At 37.8% G+C, this 21,334-nt stretch overlaps 1 long non-coding RNA gene across 1 annotated transcript; it reads right to left on the bottom strand.

Moving 5' to 3' along the window:
- Nucleotides 1–785: 785 nt before the first annotated feature.
- Nucleotides 786–20,010, bottom strand: LOC138689618 (uncharacterized). The gene is made up of 5 exons (XR_011328539.1): nucleotides 19,817–20,010; nucleotides 10,116–10,227; nucleotides 9,057–9,128; nucleotides 3,048–4,059; nucleotides 786–2,581 (listed from the first exon to the last, which is right to left on the bottom strand). It is a non-coding gene; the product is annotated as an uncharacterized lncRNA (long non-coding RNA).
- Nucleotides 20,011–21,334: the final 1,324 nt, after the last annotated feature.

The raw sequence follows: 21,334 nt of genomic DNA, 5'->3' as shown, positions 1-21,334 counted from the left end.
TGATAACAGACAATTGAGTGTATGGTTCATATAAAATAAATAGCACAAACTTTAGAATAAACTTGTAAATTCAGAAAGTAAATTAAATAACAGAAAAAAATGACTACTCTCTGACCAATCCTATTCACTTTCCACCCTATCAAAATAAATGCTAATTGCACAGTAGATATTATCAACATAAATCATAATTTCACATAATGCTTAAGTCCATGTTAGATCATGAGCGGTTCCATTGACTTGCTATGGATATGGGATAATAGCTACCATTTTTAAAGTAGTTTATTTACATTTTTATCATTGCATATAATCTAATCTGGTTATTTTACTTGCAGTGATGAAGCAGAATATGATGCAGAAATATGACAGTATGCAAAGTGACTTGAAAGAATAAGGGGTGTTTTTTTCTTCACATACACTGTCTGGCTTTAGAGGGCCAAGTGTGCACTCAAAGAGGATATATATGGTGGGCTGGGGCAGAGCAAGTGGCAAATATGTCCTGCAGTATGAATGGCAGAGCCAGTCATTTATCATTGTAAATAGGGAGGCACATTTCTAATAGAGGATTTTTATTTGTCATGTTTATCCAACTTTTAGAATATTTATCTTACCAGGAGGTAGATACAGTTGACTAATAAGTCTCATTTATTAAAGCGTATGGTGAAATGGCTATTGACAGGATTATAGAACTGTCCTATGAAGCATCATTTAATAATAAAAAATTATTAGAAAAGATTGTTATGACAACCTTAAAAACATGCAGAGATTAAATGAGGTCATAGACAAAGTGAAACCAGATCAAAATTTATGAATATATCAATGTTCTCATCTGTGCTGTTATCTTTATTTATTGGTCTTAATATATGTTTGGAATGTTTACTGTAGCACAATATATTTCTTAGTCTGTGGAGATCTATGAAAGCTATTCCTCCTCTTATCACTTTTCCAATTTATTCCAAAGAAGTACCGATTCAAAGATAGATAAGTCAGATTCAGGTCCGTATCAGAATGAGGGCTCTGTTTTCAAAACAGTTTGATGCCTACTGAGATATATTTTGGGCACTTAGATCTATCTGGGTTAATGATCCTCCGTGGACCTCAGGTGAGTGATGTAACTCCTCCTGACTTCAGCACTGTATGGCAGAAACTTAAGAGCTGAGGAGCACTGTTTCCCCTATCTTTTATTGGAGAAAACCTAATTCTATTAAACATCATGACAGAATCTTAATCATGAACTAAAATTAAAATTTTGAATAATATGGAAAAATTTAGCTTAGAGGCAATGGCTCTGTCTCACTGACAGTCCATAAAATATTACTAAGAGATTAATGTATAACTTCCTTACGTAAGATTGTTGATATTCCAAAAAAAAAAAAAAATTATGATTGTAAATAATAAGATTTTCTTTGTTTATCACAAATGTAATAAAGAAATATCCTGTTGTTTTCTCCTTGGTAGGTATTAGTTTCATGAAATGTGAAATGGTAAATAACAACAAAAAAAATCCCTATCTAGAAGTGGACAGCAGAGAATGACCTTATCAAATATGTGGAAATTGACCTTATCAAGCATGTTAAGCATTCTGCCATTACGCTGAGACGCTTTTCTCCATTAGCTGTTGTAGTCATCTAACATTTCATTTTGCTGTGGTGTTGTAGTGGTCATGGTGACAACCTATGAGGGTTCCCTGACTGGCAGGTGTGCAAAGATTGGGACCATGGGGTTTTCAGGGTTCCACAATACACAAGGATACAGAGGTCTGGGTTTCTGAGAATTTCGTTATTACAAATCACTACAAAGCTACTATTAATAAAACAAAATATATAGTATATATGTACAAGTCACTACAAAATTACCACTAGGAGAGCAAGCATACACATATTACAAGAGTAAAGCAAATACATGTATGTTATAAGTTATTACTGAATTCCAACTACTGAAGCAAATATATACTTACGAACCTTTACCTGTGTGTATGCGCCTATAAATATATTATACAAGGTGTTACTGTTACAACAGTCACCAAGCTGCTCCAACTGATGAAGGAAAAACTCTCACTTCAAAGATGATCTGTGTCATGGAGTGCGGAGTCAGGCAGGCGTCCCCAGCAATGGTCTGGGCTGTCCAGGAGATCTTGTGCAGGCCAAGCACCAGAAAAATGTGCAGAGAAGCTCTCTTTGAGTAGGTAGGGAGTTACTTTTTGTACCATTTTAGTGTAGATAAGTAAGTCGGTGTAGGACGTATGTTCCCACAATAGTTGTTGCAGACTCCTGTTTTCCTGGAAGGTCAGTTTGTTATCACAGTTTCTTTGTCCTGCCAGCTACTCCCCATCATAAAGATTTTGGGTGAGCTTATCAGAGATGTCTTGGGACTCCAGCTAAGGATATATTCTTCTTTGTAGTCGGTTTACCAGGTTGCCTTTGTGGCAGCTCCCATCAGGTATACAAGTAAAATTATTTAAATTCTCAAGCATCAATTCTATTTTTACTTTAGTGTCCCTGTCGTCTCAGAAATACACTAGGTCCTCAGTTCTATGACATTTGCTTTTCTGTGCTTCCTGAATTAAGGTGCAAAAGACTTCTGCCTGTAGAAAAGCAGAGCAAATGAGCAGAACATTTCTGGGGAAAAAAACCAATCATATTTTTTTGTATAAAAGGACATACAACATGTAGTAGATTTTTAGTCTGAATTATGGAAGTACTTGATATTTTTTTCAGTGTCGCATAAAATTAATTCTAACTGCTTCATACCCTTTTCAGAGAATGGAAGAGAGTGAGAAATTAAGTGAGTGTCCAAGGGCACTGAAATTTACATACAAACTCCTTTTTTCTGGTCATTTGTTCATGTTCCTCTTTTTAGTGTCCCTTCCTCCTCCAACTCCCATGTGTAATGCAGTGTTTGTGGCAGTCAGAAAAGACTTGCAAAAATACAGTTGGGTGTGTGTGCACGCGTGTTTGGTTTTCTTTCTTTTTTTTTTTTCTTTTTTTTTTTTTTTTTCTCCTGAAATGTTTTAGGTCAGTATTCAATGAAATGTGTATTAGTATACTTACCAGGTGTACTACAGGTGCCATTAAGTACCATAGCAGCATACCAGCATTTTCTAAAAGAGAAGACCAGATGGTGAATTTAAAAAAAAAAAAGGTATTAAAAACCCAATTTTTTGAGCATTTTGCCAAGCTGTGAGTACACATTTGCATTCCTAATTCCAGTCTGTCAGGGGCCGTGCTTGCTTTCCCTTCCACAAAAAGCCATCTTGCAGGGACATCCTTTCCACTCTTCCTGTAGTCCAGCTAACTAGCCATGAAATACTCTGAAAAGCAAGATGGGGGAAAGCCCTTCTTCAGTGCTGGGGAATCTGTCAGGATGGATAACATAAAAATTTGTCCAGCTGACAGTTAGTGCAACTGGTTACCATTTAATTGTTCTTAATTTTGTGTGTTTGTGGTCCCACTCTCTTTGAGGGGAAGTATTATGTAGGGGATCACTTTTTATTCAGAAAATATACTTATCACCTTAAAGCTCCACAAAATATTGGACTTGGCAAACGTGTAGAAAGGGAGTGGAGACATCCTTATTTCAGTGCATGTGAGGAAAACACTTCAGTATAAAGAAAGAATGAAATGTTAAATACATATATAATCTCCATGTTTCCTTATGGTGGGATTCTGTTTCCACCAAAAGGAGAGGGGATTTCAGCAAGGAGACAAAAGTTAAGTCAGTTAGAGGTATTAATCACATTTACTCCCCCCTGTATTCCGTCTCATTTGCCTTTCTAATCCGTACAGACTTTACGCTGCTTCTCCCCCTTGCCTGCGTTGTCAGTGCTTGCAAACCACCTGACGAAGCACCGCTGCTCAGACACTTGAGGGTTTGGCTCGCAAAGGACACAGTCCTGGGCAAGTGATGTTACTGCCTAACGCTTCGGTCACCCGAGAAATAAAAAAGAAGGAGGAGAATCCGAGCTTTCTCTGGTAATGAAATGACAGGGTCTAAGTCTTTCTTCAGCTCTCTGCGGTGACATTGTAAGCTTGAACCTCAGCCAACCAAAAGACGTAAGTTTTCCTGAAAATGACAAGGAATGAATGTCAATTAACATGGCAAAATCATATCTGAAATGCTTTTTGCTGTATCACGTACGTTTTGTTTCTTCTTTCCTGCTAAGAACAAGACTTATTGCAACCACAAGGCAATTTTATCTTTGTCTCCAGAATGCCCTGATCAATATCTCTTTGTTGGTACCTTTGTAGCAATCAGTATCATCCTTAATATAGAAAGGTAAAAAAACACAGCAGCAAATTTTCTACAATGTAACAGTAAAGGGTATTGATTGAAGCTATTTGGATTTTTGCCCCAAATAGTGGTTGCAAAGTCTCAAATTACCATTTTTCTTGTGCTTTTCTCAGCTCTGCTACACCTGCCTGCCTGCAGCCAAACATCCACAAGTAGGAAAAGTAGTAGAGCAGAAAAGCTTTCCAGACAGAACGACAGGAAGAGTGAGAAAGGTCAGCCCTTTCCCAGTCTACATTATTTAGCAATTAACTTGTAAGCTCCATTCTCTATTCTTTTTAAAGAGAGTTAAATATTTTAGCAGGCTTTGGATTACTGAAAAAAAAACCCCAACAACAACAAAAACAACAAAACACCCCAAACACCAACCCACAAAGCAAAAGGGAAAACAGCTTAATTGCTGGGTGGAAGTGCTGAATGGATCAAAACCCTTCTCTTCACCCTGTCCTGCAGACTTCAGATTTTTAGCTTTTCAGATGGGGAGTGTTAGGGGTGCATGTAGGAATGGTCTAGTAACAGAAGCTTCAAACCTGTTTCTATTGATTTATTTGGAAAAAAGAACTCCAGGTTCACAAATGTTTGCTTTACAAGTCTTGCTATATTTATGTTATAACAACTAATATTAAGATGATACAGGAACTGCTATTCATCAACCAACTGAAGTAACTACAAGTGCTATACTAGTCCATTCATGTGGGCTTCTAAAGAAATACTAACAGTACCTGACAGAAGGATTCAAGCTGCAGATTTACACAGTGCTTGCACTGGGCTATGTGTATTTTGTAAAATAATGTGGCACAACTAGCTAGATCACAAAGTCAAGTCAGATACACCATGGCACATTCCAGCAACCAAGATTTCGCAACTGCTACACGTTTTTCAGCTAACTATGTTTATTAATATATGCCTTCCTACATTTTCCTTCTGTCATCTTATAGCTCAGAGTTGTAAAGCTGTGAATGTTAAGACATTATTAAAAATACAAATGGGAGAAACATAATTACAAGGAATAAATTTATATGAGTAAACTCTTACAGAAAACATAAAATATCCTATAAACTACATAATAAATTTCTGAATCTCTACAGACATCTGGAATTTCATATTAAATTCTTAAGTATTGCTGAAAACTGTGAAAAGGATTTGGGGGTAAATTCTAGGTAAAACTATCTATATAAATTTCTGTAACATCTCTGATGAGATTTTTCTGTAAAATCTCTGATAAGTGACATCATCACAGTTACTAACACTGTGGAGGGGAAGAACATCTGGTCAACATGGAAGAGAAATGAAAACCTTCATGAAACACCATTTTCATCTTGTGGTGGGTTGACCATGGCTGGATGCCAGATACCCACCAAAGCCACTCTATCACTCCCCTCTGCAACTGGTCAGGGGAGAGAAAATATAACAAGAGGCACATGGGTCAAGATAAGGACAGGGAGAGATCACTCACCAATTACTATCACTGATAAAACAGACAATGTAGGGAAAATAAGTAATTTATTATCAATCAAATCAGAGTAGGCTAATGACAAATAAACACAAATCTTAAAACATATTCCCCCCACCCTTCCCTTCTTCCTGGGCACAGATTCACTCCTGAATTCTCTACCTTCTCCCCCCCAGCAGTGCAGGAGGATGAGGAATGGGGTTTGGGGTCAGTTCATCACATGTTGTCTCTGCTGCTCCTTCCTCCTTGGGGGCAGGATTACTCACACTCTCCCCCTGCTCCAGCATGAGGTCCCTCCCATGGGACACAGTCCTCCACAAACTTCTCCAACGTGAGTCCTTCCCCTGGGCTGCAGTTCTTCACAAACTGCTCCAGCGTGGGTCCCTTCCATGGGCTGCAGTCCTTCAGGCACAGACTGCTCCAGCGTGGGTCCCCTATGGGGTCACAAGTGCTGCTGCAAACCTGCTCCAGTGTGGGCTCCTCTCTCCACGGGGCCACAGGTCCTGCCAGGAGCCTGCTCCAGCATGGGCTTCCCACGGCGTCACAGCCTCCTTTGGGCATCCCCCTGCTCCGGCGTGGGGTCTTCCCCGGGCTGCAGGTGGAGATCTGCTCCCCCGTGGACCTCCCTGGGCTGCAGGGGGACAGCCTGCCTCACCATGGTCTTCCCCACGGGCTGCAGGGGAATCTCTGCTCCGGCACCTGGAGCACCTCCTCCCCTCCTGCACTGACCTGGGCGTCTGCAGGGCTGGTGCTCTCCCATGTTCTCACTCCTCTCTCCAGCTGTCATTTCTGTGCCTGCTGCAATTTTTTTCTCTTCTTAAATCTGTTCTCCCAGAGGCACTACCACTGCTGCTGATGGGCTCGGCCTTGGCTAGCGGCAGGTCTGTCTTGGAGCCGGCTGGCATTGGCTCTGTCGGACATGGGGGAAGCTTCCAGCAGCTTCTCACAGAAGCCACCCCTGTAGTCACCCCTGCTACCAAAACCTTGCCATGCAAACCCAATACACATCTGCACGAAAAACTTTGCAATATAAAAAGGACCATTATAATAATGCTCTTCTATATACTAATAACGAGCGGTGCCCACAGATATTTCTATATCCTGCAATTTTCATTGAAAACAGCAAGAAAATTTTGGTTTCTAAAACACTTAACTCAATCACTTTATCTGATTTCTTCAGTGCATGATCAATTTAATGGAATTTATACTTTAAAATTGCACCAGTGAGAAGCCACTTTGGTGTCCAGGGAAAAATGACATTGTCACTATGTCAGCAAAATAGATATATTTTTCATATCCTATGCTTCAATTCAAACTAACTATTTTGTGTGCATACAGGATAATTTATCAAGGTTGAATCCTTCTGTACGGAAAATTCTGTGCAGGCAGATTCTCTACTTCATTTATATCACTTTCAGTATCAGACAGCTTTCAGAATATAGGCAAATAAATTTATAATATCCTTACTATAAGCATTTATAATCATCTCATTTCATTCTATTGATGGTAATTGGCTGTTATTCCATACAAAGTCCAGTACATAATATTGTTCTCATCTATCCGAGTTCAAATCAAATAAAAATTTGTATAATGGTTATAATTTTTATATCATTCTAAAGGATTTTTATAAGGGTAATTTTTTAGTATAATTAGATACAAGAAACATTTTGAATTTCTAAGACATGACAGGCATTCAAATGTGCTGAAAAGTTCTGCTCTGAATACTCCTATCCCACCAAACTCCTGTGCATGCAATTTTATTGTTAGATTTTGTCTTGTATTTCTGGGTTTTGTTCTGAATAAAAAATAAAAAAGACTGGATTTTTTTGTTGCCTACTTTCATAAATAATCAAAACCTCAGCTCTGTTTTTCACTTGTTTTATTCCTTGTCTTTGCGATTTTGCAAACAGGGTATGCCTATTCATATCTTAGTAATTTGTATTTCTGGCTGTTTCTTTTTAAGATTGGATCTTACTTGTCTCCTAAAAAATTACCATTATAAAACCCACCAAATAAATGAATAGTGTATGATAACTTTTCTTTAGAAACTTTACTGGCATTGATATGGTATTCTATTATATTCTATAGCTTTTTTTTTTTTTTTGTCAGTCATTTGGTGGATCCAATATCTACAGCACCCCTTTTGTTCAATAGCACATTTCTATAACGGTACTTTGATAACTTTGGCCATGAACCATTCTACCTCTGCTTTGCACAGAAGTTCTCTTTGAATTCTGTAGACTGTGGACCAGAAACTTGGCTAGCAAAAATTCATTAGAAGTGCAGGAAACTACTCATATTCAGCTAAATGTAGTAATGTCAGTAGGAATCAAATACATAATTATGCTTAAATATGTGCTTGAGTACTTTCCTGAATTAACAATTTAAAGCTTACATTATTTTTCAAGTTTTAGGGCTTTTTTTTGGGTCAAGAGTTGAATGGAAATATCATGTCACAGCTAGAACTATCAGGAAAAAATGGAAATCACATGAACAAAGTATTGTGGGAACAATCTTAACACTAGGTAAAAGAAAGACTTTTTCAGAATTATCAATCTCGTATTTTTCAAAATCACTAAATGCACAATAAAGAGATGACACATCAATGGCCTTTAATACAACCTGCTGTGCAAAAAAATACACAGCATGATGCAGTAAGTTAAATTGTTGAATTCCCATCCTTTCATTAATACTTATTTTATAAATTATAGGTACTAGGTTTTACAAGTAAGTGTGCAGTCTGGCTATTTGTGAATGGTTTCATTCAGTAAAAAATAAAAGTGTACAAATGATGGCTGAACTAGCTGTTGATCACCAAATTATTATAATGGAATCTATTTTTAAAAGTAATTCTAATGTATTCTTGTGTGCTGTTTATTTATGTTGCCTCTCCTATTCTCAGAGAGAACATATATTTATAATCATATTTTGTCAGTTGATTCAAGGTTAAAGACAATGGTGATTACCATAGAGCATTTGATTTTACAAATAGAATGTGTATTATGTATATTGCTCTCTTTAAACATCTTTCTAAAGCAATTGGTGATAAACAGTGATGGGCATTACTATTTGTGACAAATCAGTATGTTTCTGTCTCCTTTGAAATATTCAATAGCCCAATTGTCACTTTTTTTTTTTTTTTTTTTTTGTGTGTGTGTGAAATACCAGATGTCCCTGAAAATCTTTTGGAATGAATCAGTATTCTACTAAAGCTCCATTGTTAGAGTTTTTGAGTGAATTTTCAATACAAACCGTGGAGAATTACATAAACATATCCCACCACTGTTTATAGGAATTGTACATGGAATTTTCTACTCACTGTTTAAAACTTTCCATTTTGCTTTCCTGGGTTCCTTGAATATTAAAATACATGGAGTAAATCGAATCACATCTAAAACAAGCATGAAAGAAAGTTTGAAGAGCATGAAGTATGCAAACATTATTGTCATTTGGCCATTATACTTCACAGGAAATAGACAATGTCAATCCTCATAAACCTGAATGTATTTTGTCTCCTTAATATCTAGATTTTTCTAGAGCGAGAGGGAATGTATGGTTTTTATAAAGTGTTTTATGATACATACTAGAACAACTGCATTTTGTTACACATGATGTTATGCCTTTCTGTGCAGCTTTGCCTATTTCCTTTATAATCCATCAGCCACACTTTTTCTATAACCTTTTGAAGTAAAACACAGAACATTAGCTAAAGAAATAACATTATATAAAAAGATGCTATCAGATGAAAGACCCCTGTTTTTAATTTACTTTATGTTGACACAGATTTCTATCTGCTATCACTTTTCCTTATCAGGCTGACGAAATAGAATTTCTGCAGTGGATATATAGAAAATTCACTGAATGGCTATCTATCATAGTCAGAAAAGGTGCTATCTGTCATCAGTGGAGACTTTATTTACTTTTAAGTGTTTGCCCATACACAGAATATCAGCCATAGTGTCCTTGTCCTTTGCATTGAAGAGTGTAGTTATCAGAAATGTGGAAACGAGTACTAAATAACATAACTTGCCTTTCTGCCCACAGGTATTCTTTTGAGTACCCAATCTACACACTGAACTAAATCTCAAGAGTGGAAACAGTCCCAGGAAATATGAAGTATTTATTCAACAAGATAATAACATAAGTATCCACTTTTAAGCACATTTGCAGCATTGTTCAGCTTGTACCATATCCAAAGAAAAGAGGGACCATGCACTTCATCAACTTTACCTATTGCTCTTAAGTATTTTATCTCAGTATCCTAAATTCTTCTGTTACATTATATATTACATGTACAACTTCACACAATTTTTAATTTTAACATGAATTTTTCCACACTTAATTTAAGGCCCTTAAGTTATGGTTAAAAAAGCACTACCTGGGTAGTTTTTCTTCTCATGAATCTTAGTGGTTAAGATGTCATGGGCTGAAGTGAAAGAGTTCAGAATGCCTCAATAAAATTTCTTGTCATTGGTTTATAACTGTGTTCCCTTTGAAAGAAGAAAATGAAAGAGTAGATGTAATATGTATTACTGTAGAAAATATTCACAGTATGGTAAAGCACTGGATTCCCTTAAAATTAAGGTCAGGGTCTGTAGAGAAATACTGTTTAAAAATATATTTATTGAGCCTGCTTTGAGGTGCCACTTGCAGTCCAAGACACAATCTTGTTTTTTTTCCTAAGGCACATTTAGACTCTGATCAGAGCCCTGTACATATGAAAATGTGGTCATATGAAGAAATCTAGTCCAAATGAAAAGACTTCCATGCTGGGTGTTCTCTGGATATATATTTCTAGTCTGTTGGACAAGTGGTGTTGTTTTTTTTTTTAAAACTCTACTCAAAAATTAGAGATTTAAAAATGTTGTATTCTTAATATAGTCTGCAGTCCAAGAGAAAATTATATTTTAGATTTTGAAAAGTATTAGAGTTTCACCTTCAATCCCAGACCTGGAGTGACTTCTTGTTTTAAATGCTAAGAACATCCTAAGCATGAGCAGAGGTATTAAAAAGAAGTAAGCACATCAAGAGCCTCAGAAATTGAAGATTACCTTCATAATATCTTACATTTAAAACTGTCCAATGATGATGAAGAACGACTGTTATTTTAGAGAGCCCATTAACATGAAGGCAGTAAACCTTGATGAAGAAATCACTATGCTAATAATGCAGAAGAGAAAAAATGAAAAGGAAGAAATGAAAAATGAAGGAAGAAAACCAACCTCTCTACCTCAAATACTGTAATGGCACAAATATTTGGTTTCCAAAAAGTGCTGGGGAATTTTAAATCAGCCAATATTTTAAGTCATCATGCCCAACATGAGATTAAAGATGTACAGGTGACAAACAAAAACAGTGTGCAGAGCATGCTTACACCCCTATAGGACTGTGCTACACATTAATCAGCATGCAGCCAGGAGCAGATTACATGGATACTTTCTTGGTACTTGGTGTTTCTAGTTCCTGGAAGAATCCCTTCAATGTATCCTTGAGAAAGCTGCTGCTCTTTTGACGTGCGGAAAACAGACTCCACAATCAGTGAGATTGTAAAGTAGGTATGTTCATTCAGCGCTGGGCGGCACGGGGGGTAGTCCCACCAAAGTCGTGCGGGCCCGACTCGGCAGTTCGCCTCAAGTTTATACAGTCAGGTATTACATATTCACAATACACCTATACATATGCATGACCTATCCCCGCTTCATATTAAAATTTGCTCCGAGAGGTCATTTCCATAGTCCCCTCCCAACTGTGCCTGCGCAGGGCCTCTTTATGGTGGTCGTCTGGTGGTCGCAGAGATGAAGATAGATGACTCCTCTTCGTCACCGCTAGCAACCTTTTTCCTTGCGCAGGCTCAGTGATTTCTTGGTATTCACCCAAGCCGCAAGACCAGTCTTAGCTGGCTCTTGGGGCCTGCTCCTGCTTCTTAGCAAGGACTGTCTTTACCTCATTGGCTGGTTCTTGGGACCAGCTCTTCTTATCAAGGACTGTCTCTACCTCAGCTAATTTCAACAATGTAAGCACTAAACATCATCTTTCACCCCCCTTTATTATGTCTACTGAGATTCTTTTGACTCCCCTTGTCTCACTTTGGGGCATGTTGTTCACTGCCACCCACGAGGTTACTGCATCGGTCACAGCAGTGGCAAGTCTGCTGCAGTGGGAGCAGTTCTGCATGGGAACCAGTGGCTACCCCTTTTGTCAGGACTGAGGGCAATTCCCTTGGTTACGTGAAAGAGCACAAGTGGCAGCTGCTTTTAAAAGGAAAAACTGCTGTATATAAATTAAGATGCACTGTTTGCCCTCAGCAAGGGCAAATCTGGAGGCCAGATTGCAAATATCCAAAGTACCATCATGGCCTTATGCAGACTAATGGAGAACTGCCATTGGCTTCATTTTGCAAAGGTAAGGGCCAAGATTTCATTCTGCATGTGCACCGCAAGAAACACGCACTAATCTCTTGGATTAATATCTTTGTGAAGTAAAGTTATGTGTGAGTCTGAAAAGAAACAGACACATAAGGTAACATAAGGCAAAGTCCACCATACCCTGGAGTTGCTTGCACAGTGAAGGAAGGATTATTCTTTACAGATATGTGCCCCATAGTGTGCTTATTTGTTTATCAGATTTTAACAAAGGTTTTTTTCCCTCCAAATGTAGCTGAACAAATGGCAGTACAGAAACGGTAAGGGAGAATGGTGCACTGAAATTAAAACAACTACCATCCCACTTCACAAATGAAAGGGAAGATAATTAGAAGTAACATCACTGTCAAATAATTGCAGTGATCAGCCAGCTTGGCATGATTACTAACTCTTTTCTTTTTCCTAAGGAGAGAAAGAATTAATTGCAAAACAAAATTCAGAAAAGAAAAGTACCACAGTGTACCCTTTAGGAGGGAAGCTATTGCTCTGATTATTTTCTTTAGAATAGATTTTAAAACAAGAGAATTTCAAATTAAACATAAATGGATGCTGTGATTCTGACTGCCAATAAAAAATTAAGGGAGCTATCAAACTCTAGGGGCAGATTCTTAAAAAGATTATGAACTAAAACATCAAGGGGCTCTGTACTGGCCTGAAAAAATTAGAAGAGTGATCTTGGGATTTTTTCTAATGCACGAATAATAACAGTAGTGGTACTCATTGTAAAATTGGACTCATCTGAGTTACAGTTTTTTTCTGGCCACTGTACATGCTGCACCATGGCATTCCAGAGGTGTTGAGAGCTTTTTGTTTGGGGTTTGGAAAAGCCACAAGGATAACACAGTTTTGTTGGGATCCATCTGGCTGTTGGGAGACATCTATGAGCTAGTTCCTCAAAGCTCCTTTCCTGGTCCATGGAGGACTATCACTTCTGAATTGAAGTATTAGAAAGTGAGTGACTATTAGAGATCAGATCAACCCAGTTTTTTCAATAAATATAAAAAGAGCTTAAAAAGACTATCTCAGGTACAGATGTCCACAAAGTAAACATCTAAAGTTACGTGAAATGGCTTTTTCCGTTACAACTTTGATAGCATCTGTTCAGCTTCTTCCATCTGTGTGCCCCTCCATTCTTCTTGCAGAAGTTGGTCATTTGGTGCTATCTTGCCAAACACTTAACATTTGCTTTTGACACTCAGACCCTTTATTCAGAAAGGAAGGTCTTGCACTGACTTATCAGCATGAAAGAAGTGGAGGAAAAATGAGAAAAGATAAGAGTAGAGAGCTGAAAACAGGAAAGAAAAAGAGAGGTAGTATTTCCTTTGTGCTGCTGACTACTTTTTCCTTTCTCTGCCCAAATAATTTACAGGTAACAAATGTTACAAGCAAAGTGATAATTGAATAAAGACAAGTTATACAGCCATCATGGATGCTTTGTTTGGTGCCACACCACTCATTGATCATGCAACTCTCAGCTATACAGCTAGTGTTTGCTCAGGGAAATAGTCTGATTGCTCTGAGTTTCTATAGCTTTGATAGCTTTATGAGTATATGGGTATTCCTGGAGTGTTTGAATGACCAAACCACATCTCAGAATTGGTTTAGGTGGGCCATGTTTGGGGTCCATGTTGTCGCTACATGTCTCCTCTGTAAATAGTCACAGTTCATTAACCATGAACTTTTCTGTACCTACTGAATTTACTAGTGCTATGGGTCACTAATATAACATTCATATCTGAAGAACCTGCTTGATCTTCAATATACCTTCAGGAAGAGGAGAAATCACTGAAGAAAATCCTTTCCTATTCTCCAACTGAGCTTTTCTGCTGATCAGGCAGATATCAAAAATAATTTTTAAGTCACGGTGAAGTCAAGGAAACTTGCAAGTGACCCCAGTAATTAAACAAGGGTGGACTGGGCATGTTAGTTGAGACCTTTCTACTAACACAACCCCAGTAAACCTGGGGCTGACCAGTTTTTGTGGTTTAACCCCACCCAGCAGCTCAGCCCCACACAGCCGCTCACTCACTCCCCCTTGGTGAGATGGGGGAATCAGAAGAATAAAAGTGGGAAAACCCATGGGCTGAGATAAAGACAGTTTAATAGGTAAAGAAAAAAGCTGCACACACATGCTAAGCAAAACAAGGAATTCATTCACCTCTTCCCATGGGCAGGCAGGTGTTCAGCCATCTCCAGGACAGCAGGGCTCCAGCACGTGTAACGGTGACTTGGGAAGACAAACGCCATCACTCTGAATGTCCCCCCCTTCCTTCTTCTTCCCCCAGCTTTATATACTAGATATGACATCCTATGGTCTGGAATATCCCTTGGGTCAGTTGGGGTCAGCTGTCCCGGCTGTGTCCCCTCCCAACTCCTTGTGCCCCCCCAGCCTCCTCGCTGGTGGGGTGGGGTGAGGAGCAGCAAAGCCCTTGGCTCTGGGTAAGCACTGCTCGGCAGGAACAAAACCAGCTCTGTGTTATCAACACTGTTTTCAGCACAAATGCAAAACAGGGCCCCATGCCAGCTATTATGGAAAAAATTATCTAAAGATATCCAAAGATATCTGGCATCTAAAGATGCCAGACAAAACCAGCATATCAGTATTGACTGTTTGCATGATTTTGGGGCAAGAAGAGAGGTGATGCTGGTTGGTTATTGTAATTGGTGGAAGGTTTTTTTTGCATGGAGAGCTTGATATTTTAAAAGATTATCTCCTGGTATAATTTAGTTGATTTCTAATGCTATGAAAATATAAGCATGCCCTTTATAAAAATATAGGATGTTTTGGTGCTTTTATCCCTATGCCAAACAAATAACAGTCACTTGGAATGTAAAGTGGTTGGGTTCAATTCTCAACATTATCTGCTGAGAAGCTGAACCTACTTCTCTTGCTGACAAGATGCATGTCCCAGTCAGCAACCTGGACGTTTTTCTAGAGAGGAAGTGAGACACCATTTTCTCCTCCAATGAACATTTATGCTAAAAAATGTGAGATTCAATAGAAAGTGCTAGCTAAAATAAAGGGATTGCTGGTGGATGCCCATTTAATATGTCAGAGAGCTATGTTCACTGTCTTCATAAGAAATTGACCACCAAATGATATGTAAAAATCAAGAGAATTCATAACTGAAAAAAAATGTTTTATTTCTGATTAAAATTAATAGACTGTATGCATGGATCAATGTTTAATTTTATAAAGGGGTTGCCTTGGTTATATTTTTGTCATAATTACCATGCATTAGACTCAGCTCACTTTGGTACACAAAGGGGGACACTGGCATAAAAGTCCTGTAAAAGTGGATAATCATGACCCTTGATTCCTCTATTTTTAACTTGTTAACTCATTTCCCTGGTGTCTTTTGAACTTTGCATTTGCTTATTGACCAGTGGTACAGTGAATTTTGTCTCACAACAGAAAGATGTGTCTGAAAATTAAATCATACTCATATGCCACTGAAGTAAAGCCTTATTAAGCAAGGAAATAGAACAATAGTCCATAACGTTTAAGTGTTCTAGCTGATTCTATAACAACATTTTCTACGGCTGTTAAGGCTAATGTCTCTCTACTATCTCAGAACATTTTTATAGTATTGATTTTATTATTATTATTTTATGCTCAATAAACTTTTAGCATTTTTTTAACAATTACATGTGATTTTCCTGAACAATAGATAGTCTCCCAGGAAAAGGAGGCTTTAAACAACTCTGAATGTGCCGCATACCAGTGAGATATAGAGAGTCTATGATGTAGCTATTTCATTTCAGTGTGCACTAGGCAGAGAAAAGAGCATTTTGTTTGATTAATACCACGCAAGATCTTCTATGAAAATATTAATATCCTTTAAATAGGTGTATCCACTTAGTAAATGACATATCATCAACTTTCTCTATTGCCATCATCGCAATATTTATCTGTTTCTCTGGCAATAGTAGCTATAACTCTATGTATGACCCTAAAGAAATAAAACATGCATATGACAGGACAATGGACAAGGTTTGCACTGTATACGTCCACAAATATTTCTTTCTTGCATTTATTTTCTTAGGTACTCAGGAGGACTAAAATTGCAAAATGACACAAAACCAAGCAATAGCTACAAATGGACTGAAACTGTCCCCTGGAAGTCAACCTAAAGAGAAAAAACGTGCACCCTTCTCAAATCTCTACAGAAATGCTGTTAATGTAATACTGTGCATCGGGAACAGAACCTAATAATAAAAACATAATTACCCCTAAATTTACAATCCATGTATCTGCAGAATTCCCATGATAATCTCATTGCTTCAAATGATATATGCACGCAGAAGCTAGCATTTGATTGAATATAATTAAAATTCAAGGCAGAGGGGGTTATGGTTGTTCAGATCACATGCATCAGATGACTAAACACCAGGGAAAGAGAAGACTACTTCAGCTAAAAGGGTAGTCTTGTCACACCAATGAAAGGCTACAAACTTGTCGAATTTTGACTGGAAATCTGAAAGACTATGTGCACCTCAGTTACTTGTACTTGCTATTCAGATCCCAGAAATGAGAAGATGGCCCAAGACAGCCTTGTAACACAAGGACCATTCCCATGTATTTGGAACACTAGTCCCAAATTTTCATCCAGAACACTTTTTTTTCCCTTTACTGGGTCTACAACAGCAGAACAAGAGTCTGATGATCCAGATCCTTGTATCTGGTTTCATAAAGGTCAGCTGTTTGCTGTTACTCAGCGGTGTCAGTGGTTGGTAGAAAACATTTAGAAATGCTTGGCACATAAAGCTGTGAGTGTTGTGTTTTCTAGGTGTGCTCTGGAAGTTCACATACTGACAGTGTCTGATGAAACAAAAGCAGAGTACTTTCATTTAAAATAGAAGTCCCTGAGGATTACACGTCGTTTCCAAGAGACTGAGTTCAGTTCCCAGGATAGTCTATGAGGATTCAAAATTACACTCTTTCTTTCCCATTTCCAAGGGAAAGATCTTATGGCACAGGAGAGAGAAAGCAAATTTCTAGAGGTAATTGATAGGAACATTTTGCTGCAGATTTAGATTTTGAACCCATGCTGACATGGGTATTGCTCTACCAAATCAGGCTAACAATACCTTTATATTGGACAAGGTATATGAAAATGTAAAAACCAGATGATTGTGCTGTGCTATTTCCTTCAAACATTCTCCTAGTTTCCAAGCACTTGTTTCATGGAATCTAAAATCATTCTTAAGTGTTTCAAATGATTTCTCCTCCATTAGTTTGTCCCATTGGACATGGATAGTCTTAAAGTTTCTGCAAAGCACAGTGATTATAAGCTGGGTGAAAGGTTATCTTGTTTTGTTCATCTGAATCAGCCACCTTCTACTTTCATTTAATGTCTGTTTCATTTTTAACTACAAAAAGACAATGAACAATGAATCACTATTCATCTTCTCATTACCATTCATGATTCTGTAGTCTTTTATCATATTCCATTTTGGTCATTTTTTTCCAGTGGGATGGGGGAGAAAATCAGGAAAAGAAGTAAAACTCGTGGGCTGAGATAAGAACAATTTAATAGAACAGAAAAGAAGAAACTAATAATGATAATGATAACACTAATAAAATGACAGCAGTAGTAATAAAAGGACTGAAATGTACAAATGATGCGCAGGGCAATTGCTCACCACCCGCCGACCGACACCCAGCCAGTCCCCGAGCGGCGAATCCCTGCCCCCCCCTTCCCAGTTCCTAAACTAGATGGGACGTCCCATGGTATGGAATACACTGTTGGCCAGTTTGGGTCAGGTGCCCTGGCTGGGCATGAGAAGCTGAAAAATCCTTGACTCTAGTCTAAACACTACTGAGCAACAACTGAAAACATCAGTGTTATCAACATTCTTCACATACTGAACTCAAAACATAGCACTGTGCCAGCTACTGGAAAGACAGTTAACTCTATCCCAGCTGAAACCAGGACACTGTGGTTAAACCACAACAGTCTACCATCTTATGGAAGTTATTCTATCCATTTGATCATCCTTTTTATCATTTTCTGAATATTTTCCAGTACTACTGTGCTAAGTCACCCTGTATTCAAGACCGTAGATTTATAACACGGTCTACTGATGCTTTGCAGTTTTGTCCTCTATTCCATTTCTAACAATTTATCAGGTTCTTTTTGCTTTTCCAACTACCATTCTGCACAGAGCTGACATTTTTATAAAGCTATCTTTATAATCTCAATATTATATTCTCCCTGTTCTTAAGAGCTAGTAATCAGTTCAGGAGTCCATCACTGTATAGGTAAAATCAGAGCTTTGTTTTCCCATGTCTTTAATTTTAATATAAAATTCTACTGAATTTCATTTTTACCTTTATTACCCAGTCACTCTCAGAGTTCTTTTTCAGAACTTCCTGATCCTCACATTTATTGATCTTAACTGCTAATCTCCACATTACTTTGAATACCTCTTGATTCGACCCCTTTTTCAGATCACTTATAAATGTGGGGGAGAAATGGATTTCAGTGCTGTGTCCTCCAGTTTGGAAGTTAAACAATTCTGCTTCTTATCTTTTAATTTTGAACTCTATATATTTACTGGGTTTTATTCATTACACTTTACATGACAGTTACATGCTTTAGTGTAGAGCCTGATCTATGGAACAGTGAATAAAACACTAGATAACTCCTTTTCTGGGGCATACCCCACTGACCCACAGACATAACTTTCAAAATGTTCATTCTCTCACTGGTCCTATGAATCTTACAGTCACTACTCCAGGCACTTTAACTTGTAGCGACACATGCATTCATGCTGTTTAGTTTAATCTGTAATCTAACATAGATCCCAATCTTAGCTCCAAAATAAGTTTTCACGCCAGGAAAACTGATGTCCATATGGTGTCCACCTCAGAGGCACAATCAGATACACTATCCAGAAATGTTAGAAGAATTTCTCCTTTGGATTTTTCCATAAGTCCCAGCAGCCATGAATTAACTATGGTGAACTCCATTCCTGGGCTCCATAACTTGCCATGCTTGCACAGAGACCGTATGTACACTGCTCGAGCTTATGAAGTCTACCAGGTGTTGCAGTGTCTGAAGCTGTGCTCAGGAACACCCCAGTTCATTTCTAAATCTGATCTGTGCAGATAAAAGAAGTATAAATTCCCATCTTTTGCTTATCAGTGATTTCCTCATACTTTTGGTAAATGCATGGGAGTTCTTGCTTCATAAAAGCTCTGCTGTCATTCAAATTCAGTTTTCTTCATTCCTAAACCAATTTAATGGCTCACCAAGTACAACAGCTCAAATAAGCCAAAAACTCAAACACAGAAAGCTTACGAAAAAGAAAGCTGGAAACACAAACCACATCTGACACTCAGAAAAATTAAGTTTTTGTGATTTGTTTTTACAGGCCATGTTCAAATAACTATTGGTCTGTCTTGAGACTAGGAGACAGCATTAACTTAAGCTGGTGGAAATTTCTGATCTTGCTGTATGTCTTTCCTAGGCAGCTGGGTAGACACAACTTTCATTTAGCAAGGATTTTGTGCATAAAACAATGACACTTAAAGATGAATGAAACTATACGAAAAATGCACATGGTCATCTTAGAACAATATGACAGTTCTCTAACTAATGAATAAAGCATTCTCCGATAGAAGAATGTAATTTTGGTGTTTGTTACTTACCTTTGTTCTCCGCTTCAACAGGCCATACCATTCATTGCACCCTTTCTCCTTTTGCCAAGTACCACTTCTGCTATTTGTTGCTGTTTAACACAAGAAAGTAGTACGTTAGTGTCCTTGGGCAAGCCTTCTTCCCGCCCCTCTAAAAGAACTGCTTGACTGAAAAAGGTCTTAGTCTTGCTCAATCAACTCCTTGCCTCTTCTTCATGACTTCAGAAAGAGCTGCTTCTGTATAACCTCCCTTCAATCCTCACAGTGTTGTCAGTAAACCAGGTCAGTAAGAGAGCTCTTAGGAATAAATCTCCTTCCGCTCTAGTCTCATTCATATAAACATTACAGCAGGAGCAGGGTAGAGCTCTATGAGCTCTGAACTGGCAGGTTTTATGGTAAATTTCATATGACTTGAGGAGGGATTTGGTCAAAGAACTGATGGAGAAAACGCTTATTGTACTCTACCTGTTCATCATTTTATGAGAGGAAAAAAGCTTGGTTTTGCCTTTTACACTATCTGAACTGCCCTTGGAATGAGGTTTCTTCCTCATCCAGTGAAAAGCGGCTGAGTGAGGATCAAAATCTGAAATGTCATCTGGAAGCTTGTTGTAAAATATTAAGACAGAGATCATTTACATTATTTAAACCTTATCCCTTACCCTGGCTCATTACTAATTAGCTACATATTCTTATTATATAGAAATCTGGAATGCTTAAAATAGCTCTTCCCAGTTGTTCTGATTGTTCAAGTGGTCTCAGACATTATTAATGGAGAGCGTGAGAATCACGAAGCCTTGATGTGATATGTCTTTAATCAGAATGCCATGAAAAAAAAAACCCTGTATTTTTTCAAGTGATAGCAGATTGTTGCTTTCACTGCATTTAAATGCACATCTAGCAATTTCACATTATTTCCATTTTAAAACACTTACTGCCATTTAGTGCAATTTTGTATTACAATACTAATATTATACTAGCAGTAAATTCAACTCCATTCTGAAATGCAGCATGGAATTGCTCTCCTTTCTTTTAAGTGAACTTTCCTCTACCACATTTTTAATAAATTCTAGTAAACATTAAGTATGCTACTGCTGCTTTCACAGAAGTACTTATATGACACTTTCATTCTGTTTTTAGACTAATAATCTGACTTAATTATGAATGATGCCAAGATTATAAATGATTGGGTTGTCTTCTGAAAATGTAAATTGATTTTACATGCTTTTTCTTCTGCCTCTTTCTAAAATAGACTTAATGTTCCAAGCTGGAACATCTGCTTTCAATAAAATCCTTATGTATTTTCCCCAGCGAATGCACTTGTAATATGTAATTTCTCTTTTGTTCACAGCTATTTCCATACTTTGTCTTCATCTTTGTTTCAGACTTATAGAACGGGAAGTTAAATTCCTTGTACATCTGATGCATTTTGGCATTTTTCTTGGAATGACGGACCACAAAGCTTGGAGTAATGTGCAATAGCCATTTACAACACGGGACGAAACACTCACTCAGGAAATGTCAAGTCTGAGT

Source organism: Haliaeetus albicilla, chromosome 17 (assembly GCF_947461875.1).
Source record: "Haliaeetus albicilla chromosome 17, bHalAlb1.1, whole genome shotgun sequence".
NCBI lineage: Eukaryota > Metazoa > Chordata > Aves > Accipitriformes > Accipitridae > Haliaeetus > Haliaeetus albicilla.
The sequence above is the reverse complement of the archived record's forward strand: the minus strand, read 5'-3'. Positions and strand labels throughout refer to the sequence as shown.